We start from the raw sequence: 8,643 nt of genomic DNA, 5'->3' as shown, positions 1-8,643 counted from the left end.
AAAAAAAAAAAAACAGAGTAGCTGGCTGGATAGAGTTTTCAGCAAATCCCAAGCTGTTGTCTCCAGAAGCTCACCCTAGCAGCCGGGACGTACAGAGCCAGAAGGGGCCAAGGAGGACAGCAGTGTCGCAGTGTCCAGGACGGGAGGGCGGGCACCCGTGCCACATGGCATAGGCTCTCGGTCACCCGGAAGGAAGGGGACCATTGTGTCTCAGCAAAGGCAACCACTCGCCAGAAGACGGGCTACTTGTGAATATGCCTGTACACGTGAGTACACAGGTGCGCCTACCAGGGTCCTCACTCTGAGCTACACCCAACCCTTTTCTGATTTTTATTTTGTACCAGATATCAGTCAGTCACTAAGTTGCCACGGTTGGGCTCGCTCTGTGATCTTCCTGTCTCCACCTCCAGAGTGCTGAGATGACACGTGCATCGCAAGCCCAGCTTCCTACTGTATTTTAATGTGCATCAAATGCATTCTTTGTCATTCGCTTGAGTGCCCCAGGGCCGCTCCCCAGAAGCTGTGCTCCTTGTCCGACCTCAGACATGGGACTCCTGTGAGCGGGCTGCCACTTCCTGCTTTGTTCTCACTACTGTTTATCCTGATCCCCCAGGGAATCTGGGTGGCAGAATCTTGGCCAGAGGAGAGCCCACCCCCACTTGGTGACTGAGGCCCCCAGACAGATGGGAGGCTGCCGGAACTTGCAGGGCTCAGCCCAGTTTCCTGGGCCATCACAAGATGCCTGGTGCCCAGTACTTTAGGGGGAATAGAGCTTTGTTCCTTTGGGGGGTAAGCCAACCCTTGTGACGTCTGTGCTGGAGCCTCTCCAGAGTCTTGTGGTGGCCCAAAGCTGCACTGGCACCTAGTTCAGTCCTTGTAGCTGCAGTGCCGGCCTGGCCCACCCTGCGGTCTCGTCACCTCGTTACCACCCCACCAGCAGCCCCCAAATCCCATGGAGCAGCAGGTTCCCTCATTCCCCACCTCACCCAGGGTTATTGGGGACATCCAGCCCAGAGCCTACCTCCCACAGGCTCATGCAAGGCCTGGAGACCCAGCTTGGGGGTTTGATGTCCTGAGCTAAGAAAGCAGGACACCCGCAAGGAGCAGCAAGGCCCAAGAGTCACTTGAGATTAGAGGTCCGCTCTGCCACGTGGGTCACAGGCGCGAGGAAAGCTCGCGACTGCCGGGGCTGGGAGCAGAGGGACTCGGGGTAGGACTTTTGTATTTAGTACAGGGTCTACAGGGTTTCACTACAGATCAGACTCGTAGTGATTGTGCTATTTTCAGCCTCCCAAGTGCTGGAATTACAGGGGTGTGCCCCCCCCCCCAGTCTCAATCACCAGCTCAGCGGGGCCGGCATGGCATGCCGGGAATCGAACTCTGGCCCTGCGTCTGCCTAAGCAAGGTCTGCGGTTTGACTCCTGCCGAAGAGCAGCTTGTCTCTCCTCTACTGGGGAAGGCTAGCTGTGGCTTGTGGAGCTTAGGGATCAAACCGAGGTCCTCTGCACCTGACTGAGTTTGCCCAAGCAGGCACTTTAAACAACTAAGCTAACCAGCAAGCACCATTGCCTCTCCGCTATTGGGAGGTGGAGCTTTTCAGGCTTTACAGTGCTTGGAGGAACTTTCATGGCCAAGGTCCCCGGGGTGGGTGGGGTTGACTTTGCATAGTCAATGATATGTTAATTAGAGATGTTTACCATTCAGGTACAGCACAAGTTAGATTACCTGATTACTTTCTCCCCTGTGTTAGACCTGGGCACCCTGGTCCTGGGCTAATGTTTAACTCACAAGGTGGTTCCAAGCCCTGAAACCCAAATGCCCTTCACTTGGGCATTTCCTTGGCCTCTGCAGGCCTCACTGGGAGGAGCCCCAGCAGCTCACTGTTGTGTGCAAGGGCCAGGGTGCAGCTCAGTGTAGAGCACTTGGCACGTGCCTGTAATGTTAGCACTCTGGGAAGCTGAGGCAGAAAGCTGGAGAGTATGAGTTGAGTCTGGGCAACTTTGCAAGACCCTCTGTCAAAAGTTTTAAAAACAACTGGGAATAGGGCTCCATGCAAAGGCCCTGGGCTCAATCCCCAGTACCTGAAAAAAAGTACAAAAGTGCACTTTCTGTCATGGTTTGTGTGTAGTTGTTCCCCCAAAGCCTCATGCAGTCACTGAGGCAGATACTAGTTTGTGATTAATTCATGATTCAGTGCTGGGACTACACGTGGGGTGCTACACCTGGCCTGCGGTGAATGGCCCGGATACAGTATGGGGAAGAGAGAGGCTGGCTAGCAGCTGCAGCCGCTGCTCCTCCCTCTGCTCTTTGCTGTCTTCTGCCACCATGAACTGCTGCCCTCTGCCATGGGCCACTCTGCCTTGGAGCCAGCTGAGTGTGGACTGAAACCTCCACTAACAGTGAGCTAAATAAACCTTGTTTTCTTTAATTTTGGGTGTTGGATTTTTTTTTGTTTTGTTTTGGTTTGGTTTGGTTTTGGTGGTACCGGGATCAAACTCAGGACCTTGCACTTGCCAGGCAAGCACTTACTTCACTGAGCTATCTCCCTGGCCCAGGTGTTGGGTATTTTGTTCCAGCAATGAGAGAATAGTAAATTCTGGGACAGAATTTGGTTTTGAGAAGTGGGGTCATTGCTGTGAGCATACTCGATCAAGTGGTTCAAGGGCCTTTAGGAATGATTTGTGAAGAGAGACAGGAAAGGTTCTGAGATGCTGCCTGAAAGAGAAGCCCTGGAGCAGCTTGGCTGTCCTGCATGGGAGAATCTGGCCAGAGATCAGATGGCCAGGAGGCTGATAGAAATGCTGTCTCTAAAGACCAGGCTAGGGAGGTTTCTGTTGCAAAGTACTACACTGGTTATTGGGTTCTAGGTGCAGAAAATGTGTGTTACGGATTGGCAGAAAGTTTGTCTATATTTTGCTCATGTCCAGAGATGTTGCGTGAGACTGAGATTAAGCGCAGTGGACTGATTAATCCTACAAAAGAAATTTCAAGGCAGTCAAATGTTGAGGCAGCTGCATGGCTGTTGTTGGGGGATTTTAGTCAGAGTTATGTTGAGAATCAAGAGCAAAAAACCCAACAGGATCATTTAAAATGTGAGTTTGGCCAGAAAGGAAGCTCCAGTAAAGCTGTAGACTTCAAAGATAGAGCTGAGGAGATCTCCATTGCCAAAAAGGAACAGGAGAGTGGCAAAGGTGGCCTGAGGGTCTCACAGGAAGCAGCAGGACTCTATTCTTTCAGCCTCACAACTGCTGAAGTAAAAGCCTTTGCTTTGAGGAGGAAGTCTCGAAGCGCCATGTTCCAGAATGGCAGTGGTGACCACACAAGGTTTCTGCATGGCAGTGTTATAGAGAATCAGGGTCAGAGCGCTCAGCAGTCCAGGCCCGTGACCCCTACAGCCAAGAGGGAAGGAAGCCTGACTACGCTCCAGCTGGCAGCAGACTGTGGCATCAACCAGTGGCATTGGGTTCTAGGTGCAGGCAGAATGCAAAAGTTCTCAGGTTAAGAAGGCTTCCACCTCGATTTCAGAAGCAGGCCTGGAGGCCAGGCGGTGCGCCCGGGGAGCAGTGTGTGAAGCAGAGTGAGAACCCTAATGTGTAGCGGAAACCACAGAAGTTTGGAAAACCAGAAATATGGATCATCTAAGGAAAGTTGCAAGGAGGGAGCAAAGTGGGCCTAAGAGAGAACCCATGGGAGCTACTACTGAAAGTGCCATGGAGGGGGAGCCACATGGGCTCATAATTTGCCACAGATTGCTTCCGATGTTCCACATGGAACTACAGGACTGAGTGTTCTCCCTGCTGGACTTCGGGCTTGCTTTGGTCCCAAAGCTTGGTATCCTGCTGTGTGTACCTTTGGAATGGTAATGTTTTGCTTGTGCCATTGAATGTTGGAAGTGTTTAACTTTTCCTCTGTACAAGGGCTCATAGCAAAGGGTTTGCCTTAGATCTTGGGGGAGACTTGGGACTTGGACTTTTCAGCACTGCTGAAACCGTTAGGACTTTGGCATCTCTTAGAGATGGACTAAGTGTCTTTTGCATAAAGGAATGTGCATGAGTCTTTGGGGTTCTAGCAGTGGAATGTGATGGTTTGGGTCTAGTTGTTCCCCCAAAGCCTCATGCAGTCACTGGGGCAGACTGCTAAGGTTTATAATTAATTCACGATCCAATGCTGGGATTATGGGTATAGCGCTACACCTGCCCCCCCCCCGGGGGGGGCAGACAGCCTGAATGTTATATGGGGAAGGGAGAGAGGCTTTCTAGCAACCCCAGCTGCTCTTCCTCCCTTTGCTCTTTCTCTTTGCTGTTTTCTGCCACCATGAATGGCTGCCTTCTGCCATGTGCCACTCTGCCTTGGAGCCAGCTGAGTATGGACTGAAACCTCCACAAACTCTGAGCTAAATAAACCTTACCTTCCTTAATTTTGGGTGTCAGGTATTTTGTCCCAGCAAGGAGAGAAAAGTAAGCAGGCACTATATTCCAAATGCCTCTCCTCCTCTCTTTGTCTCCAGTAGGGTTTGGACATCAGCAGAGTCAGGCAGCAGGTCCCTTGCTGTGAAGGGGTCTCCTCTCTGTAGCATCTTGGCTAGCCGTCCTATGGCAGGAGCTGCACACTGCCCCGCTACAGCCCTCACTCCTGGGGAGGTTTGAGGGAGGGGGCCTCTGTGAGGCAGCTTAGTCTTCAGGTGGAGCCCTCAGGAATGGCATGATGTCCTTTAAAAAAAGTCTCTCCAGCCAGGTGTAGAAGCACATGTAATCCCAGCTACTTGGAGGCTGAGGCAGGAGGATCACAATTTCAAGGCCAGCCTGGGCAATTTAGTAGGAGCCTGTCTGGACTGCAGCTTAGCAGTGCTGTCTAACCCGAGCTCTGTGCAGCCCTGGTCCATCCCCGCAGCAGGAGGAGGAGGAGGAGGAGGAGCAGCAGCAGGAGGAGGCACGGGGAGCTCGCAGCCTCCTCTGCTCTCTGCTCTGTCAGCTGAGACTGCGGAGAGCCCTGTCGAAGCATGTCATCCCTACCAGTGCATGAAGCTGGCTTCTGGCTTCTGGCTTCTGGGCCTGTGGCAAGGGACAGAAGTGCTTTCACAGCAGTCTGAGCAGTCAGGGGCAGGGGCCAGGTCACCACGTGGGGGAACAGGGCCAGAAGTTCAGGGTCACGGGGAACGCACTCTGCAGGGCCTGCTCTGGAAGAGTGAGGCAGTGGAGAGCCGACTCAAAACATCCCAACCTGAGCCTTGGGTGGCAGAGCCCCACTACTCAGGACAGTCCAGCCCTTGGACCCAGTCCTGACAGCTGTGCCACCTGCCACAGACACATGTGGAATGTGGGGTGCATGGCTGGAACGCACTGTGAGACGGTAACGGGAACCGCACGCGGCACTCTTACCAGGCCCCTGGGTTTAGAGACCCAAATCTGCCAGAACTGCAGACAGCAGATACATGTGTGTATGGAGTCCCACACTTCACGCACACTAACATGTCGGGATAGACGAAATCCCAAATCGCCTCCTACACAGCAGAGCCGCCTGCAGAAACAAGTTGTGTGTAGCTGAGCACTTTCTCAAGAGCCTCTGAACTGCCTTTCTGTTTTCTTCACGCTGGATCCACTGTGTTAACTATTTTCAGGATTACTCATGAAAGAGAAGTCTCCCAAAGGAATACAAAAAGCTGAGTTCAGCAACCCACTCAGGACCTGTCACTCAGGAGCTATTCCCATGCCCCATCCCTTTTCTCCAATAAATTTTCCTACCCTTTTTAAAGAAAATTATTTATTTGATACAGGGTATCAGACTTGTAGTGATCCTCTTGTCTCAGCCTCCCTAGTGCTGGGATTACAGGTGTGCGCCTGGGATTCCAGGGGCCAGCACAGCATATGGTACCAGGAATTGAACGTGGGTCCTTCCACTTGCAGCCTAGGTGCTTAGACCACCAAGCTATTTCCCTAGCCCAATTTTCCTACTCTAAAAAAAAATATATATCAGAGCTGCAGAGATAGCTCAGTGGTCTAAGCACCTGCCTAGGAAAGCACAAGGACCTGGGTTCAATCCCTGGTACCACATGCTATGCCAGCCCTGCCCCAGGGACACCAAGCCAGCCACCAATATCAGGTGTGGTGGCATACCCCTGTAATCCCAGTGCTGGGGAGTCTGAAACAGGAGGATCACTATGAGTCTGAGGAGCTTAGTGAGACCCTGTGCCAAATACATAAAGTTAAAAAAAAAAAAACCTGAGCTAAAAATATAATAGCCTTTAAAATGGTTGCCTTATAAGAAAAGGAAATATGGGGAAATTGGGTAGATCTGGCATTTCCTTCGATAAAAATATTATTTTTCCTGTATTTATGAGATTTGCAACTTTTTGCTATCGACCCACCCTAATACTTAATCACAATTAGGATTCTCCCGTATAGATAACCCCCTAGGGTTTGTATGTGTGGGACCCACAGCCTGCTCTGCTGGCCGGGTCTCTCCATCGCTGCTGCCCCTCCCTCGGGGCGTCCTCAGCACCACCGCGGGCTGAAGGCCCCGGCTCCAGCACTGTGCCAGGCATCTGTGGGCGCTGTGTGCGCTCCTTCTGCTTTGTAGCTGCTGTTGCTGATCCAGTTGAGGTCTCGCCCAAGTTCTGTCTCTCTCCAAGCAGAGAACTGAGCAGCACACCCAGCAGGAGCAGACAGGAAGGACAGGCTCCACTCTACAGGGCGGAGGACGCGCAGCCCAAGGCTCAGAGGTGAGCGTTTGAACCTTGGGGTTGGGATTGGGATTGAGGGTTTGGCCTGAGGTTTGACTCCGCCAATAAGCAGTTTGATTCAGCCTTCCATGGAGAAAGGTCAGGTCATGGAGCTTTTGACATTTTAATGGCCCTCGAGGAAGTGTCGCAGCGCCCAAATCCCCCAAGGGTCAAACCTGCGGTGCGCAGTGATTAGGGTCCGGGTCCTACCAGGGGTGCAGAAGCCCCCTGTGTGCAAGCCCAGCTACCGGCGCGTAGGTGCTAACACACCTGCTCACCTTTTCCCGGTGTTTAGACCTGAGCCTTCTTGTCCCTCAGTCGTGGGCTCATGTTTAATGCAGAAGGTGGACCTCCAGGGCGGGTCTCCCTGCTTTGTCCCAGCAGGTTCCTCGGTCACCTGATGCCTCCGATTCAGCCTAGAATCTGGCTCCCAGGCAGGTGGAGAAAGGCCCTCCTTGTCCAGCCTTTCCCTGAGCCTGCTCTGCCTCAAGAGCGCCTCGTGGGATTACCCTGAAAACCTGCTTGGCCCACTCTGGTCCTGGGGAAGTCCCAAGACTTGCCTGAGACCCCAGCCAGTGGGTGGAGGCCAGGCTGGAGCCCTCATCTCCTGGCTGAGAGGTACGCTGGGCTCTGGGCTCCGGGAGCTGCCTGGCTGGTCAGCACTCACACAGTGACGTTTCAATGGCCATGGAGGAAGTGGGGGACACAGTGGAGACATCAGGAAGCCTCCACTGCAAAGGACAGGAAAGGACTGCTTTCCCCCAGCAAGCTGCCCAGAGGCAGGGCCTTCCAGGGCTGGCTGAAGTGCGAGGGCTTGAGGTACACATGGGAATGGAGTGACCGGCTCATCCCCTCGCCCCTCTCCTGCAGGACCCCAGCTGCAGTTGCGGGCAAACCTTCTTCCGTAACGTGAGTCAAGGCAGGGAAGAGCTCTCTCTCTCTCTCTCTCTCTCTCTCTCTCTCTCTCTCTCTCTCTCTCTCTCTCTCATCTGTCCTTCTCTTTATAATAATTTTCGCTTATTACCACAGACTTTAAATTAGTGTTTGTAGCATTTGCAAAGCCCTCGGGAGCTCAGACAGCTCCCCAAGATTGAGCCGCCTGTGGGCCGCTATTCTCATGTGTTTCACTGTGATGTATGTTATGCAGCCCGTGTGCGAGGCCGTTAGCACTATAGTTATTTCTAAGTCCATATTTCCATTTCCCCAACAGTTCTCCCCCATAAGCTCCATGAAGCATTTTCTGGTGATAGATTTGCTCACCGAATTAAAACAACTACCCATTTAACTTCTGTTTTGTTTTTTCGGAACTGGGGATTGAACTCAAGCCCTTGCACTTGCCAGGCAAGTGCTTATTCTATTGAGCTCTCTCCCTGGCTCCAAGCCCCTTGACTTCTGTTGACCAAAAAGTCAATAGAGAGCTGGACGTGGTGGTGCACACCTATAAGCCCAGCACTGTGGAAGCTAAGGCTGGAGAATTACAAGTTTGAGCCCAGCCTGGACTTAATGAGACTTTGTTCCCCACGCCCCAAAAAGGGGTATTGGGAATGTAGCTCAGTGTGAAGGACCTGGTTCAATCTTTAGTACTACTTGCAAAATATCCCTGTTATGATACTCAGGTTTGGTTTTTTTTTGTACTCAGGGTTTTTTTTTTTTTTTTTTTTTTTTGGTATTTTAGGGAAGGGTCTACAGGGTGTTCAGGGTCTCACTGCTAGATCGGACTCATAGTGATCTGCCTGTTTACAGCCTCCCAAGAGCTGGGGTTACAGGCACAGGCCACCACACCCAGTCTCAATCACCATCCCAGCGAGCCCCAGGGGTGGGGCTGGCACAGCAGACCCCGGCATTGAACCCCTGGGCCCTGCAGCTGCTTGCAGGTGCTTTAATCCACTGAGCTATTTGGCCAGCCCTCAGGATTTTTTTTTTTT

This window comes from Octodon degus, unplaced genomic scaffold (assembly GCF_000260255.1).
Source record: "Octodon degus isolate 3935 unplaced genomic scaffold, OctDeg1.0 scaffold00226, whole genome shotgun sequence".
Lineage (NCBI taxonomy): Eukaryota > Metazoa > Chordata > Mammalia > Rodentia > Octodontidae > Octodon > Octodon degus.
Note: the sequence above shows the minus strand (reverse complement) of the source record.